The following is a 2,792-nucleotide window of genomic DNA, read 5'->3' on the forward strand; positions in this document are numbered from 1 at the left end:
GAATGTACATGATTATGTATATTCAACGAATACAATTTTCTAACGAATGTACAAAATTTTGTATATTCAACGTATACAATATTTTGATTTGTGGAAATCTCTTGATATTCAATATCCAAATCTTTAAAGAATGTACATAATTCTATATATTCAATATTTAGTCTTTTAAAAAAAGTGCTCAATTTTATATATTTAATGTACACAATTTTTTGAAGGATTTACACAATTATGTGTATTAAATCTATACAATTTTTCAAAAAATTTACATAATTTTGTATATTGAATGTACATATTCCAAAGATTGTAAAAAATTCTGTATATTCAACTTACCCAATTTTTTGATATATGAACATTTTCTTCCTAAAAATTACTAATAGTGTACAGTTTATACATTCAATATCTAAACCTTCAAAGAATGTACACACTTTTGTATATTTAATGTTCAAACTTTCATAAAATGTATACTGTTTTAAAGAATGTGCACAATTTTGTATATTTATTGTATACAATTTTTCAAAAAATGTACACAACTCTGTATATTCAACGTACACAATTTTTTGATGTGAACATTATGTTTTTTTTTTATAAATTACTAAGAGTATAAGATTTGTACATTTAATATCTAAACCTTCAAAAAAATGCATACAATTTTGTATATTCGATGTGCATAATATTTTACTTAAAAAAAAATGCAAAATTTCCAATGATGTACACAATTTTGCATATTTAATACACACAAATTCTCAATAAATGTACATAATTTTGTATAGCCAACGCACACAAGTTCTCAAAGAACGTAAATGATTCTATATATTTAGTGTGGGGACTGGCCCAAAATAACAGGCTGGACCCTAGGCCCGTCCGAGGACACAACCCATCCGAGGAGTGAGCGTGACCCAAGCAATCCTTATTCAGGCCCACTGGGGCAAAGAAAACATGTTCGAAGGGTAATTTCTCCTCGGATACTGTAAAATCCGGAGTAAAGGTACATCCAAGCCACTATAGTCCATCTTCTAAATATGTAAAAAAGAAGGAAACCTGAAATATCTCAGCAAAGGCTGCCACCACCACATTAAATGCATTACAACTACTCTTCTGGCCGCATTAATGTGGAGAAGACCCCTGAACAGTGCTACCTTGGCTACTACAACTCACAAAGAACTGAGAGAGGTGTCTGATGGGACAGGTGCTCAAGTGGGGGTTTGGATGATCAACAAGTGTAAAATCCAGATGATTGGAAATGGCCTATATAATACGTAAAAGTCCCCCAAGAGGGGGACGGAAAAAAAAGAAAGAAGTATATTGTAGCCTTAAGAAGAGTCTTACTGCATTGATCTGTATTTAGTAATCAAGTTTTTAGCTCTATCATTCAGGGTGACCTTTCTACACAATAGCATCTGTTCTTGTTCGTGTGTTCCCTTAACCCATGCAGCAATTCGTCTAAACTTACTTAAACCAAGTTCTTTAGCCCATACTCTACAAGAATTCATTGTGTTGGGCTTTTTGGACCAAGGCTTGTAACAACAAGAATTTGGTTGCCAAATTGTGCCCCTACATTTAGCATACACAATCTTTTGATGTATGAATATATTTCTTCACAAATTACTGAGAGTGTAAGATCTATACATTTGACATCTAAAACCTTCAAAAAAATGTACAAAATTCTTTACATATAACGTATACAACTTTTTAAAGAATGTACATAAATTTTCAAAGAACATACACAATTTTGTATATTCAACATACATAATTTTTTCTCGAATGTACACAAATTTTAATGAATGATTACAATTTTGTAATTCAATATAAACTTTTCAAAGAACGTACATAATTATGTATATTCAATGTACAAAATTTTTCAAATGATGAACACAAATTTGTAAATTTAAAGCACATAATTTTCAAATAATATACAAAATTCTATATATTCAGTGTACCCAAATTTTTTACATGTGGGGATTTCTCTACACAAATTACTAAGAATGTAAGGTCTGTACACTTAATATCTGGACCTTTAAAGAATGTACACAATTTTGTGTATTCAACATACACAATTTTATATATTGAATGTGCACTATTTTGCAAATAGTGTACACAATTCTATAAATTTAACATACACGATTTTCAAAAATTATATATAATTTTGTATATTTAATGTACACAAATTTTCAAAGAATGTACAAAATTTTGTATATTTAATGTACAAATTTTTGTTGTGTGGACATCTTTCTTCACAAATTACTAAGAGCATATGGTCTATACATTCAATGTCAAAATATTCATAGAATATGTATAAGTTTTTATATTTAATGTACTCATTTTTTTGAAGTTTGTAAACAATTTTGTATATTCAATGTACACAAATTTTCATAGAATGTAATTCAACGTATACAAATTTTTAAAGAATGTACACAATTATGTATACATAATGTACAGAGCTTACTTTCACCGTAATTTGTGAAGAAACATAGACCCTAAACCCTAAGTTGTAAACCATTAACCCCAAATGCTAAGCCTTAACAATAAAGCTTAAAGGCTTAAGCCCTAATGCTTATACCTTAATCCCAAAGCCCTACACCTTAACCCTAAATCCCTAAGCCCTAAGACTATATAGGAAAGCCCAATGTCCTTACCCTAAACATTAAATCCCAAGCCCCAAACCCTAAACCACTTACACCCTAAACTTTAAACTCTAAACCCTAACTTCTAAACCTTAAATCCTATTAGTATGTCATTTAAGATTGTGTGGGTTTTTTTTTTTTTTTTTTTTTTTTAGCACACAGGCCCAAGTA

The sequence above is a fragment of the Quercus robur genome, chromosome 8 (genome assembly GCF_932294415.1).
Source record: "Quercus robur chromosome 8, dhQueRobu3.1, whole genome shotgun sequence".
Taxonomy (NCBI): domain Eukaryota; kingdom Viridiplantae; phylum Streptophyta; class Magnoliopsida; order Fagales; family Fagaceae; genus Quercus; species Quercus robur.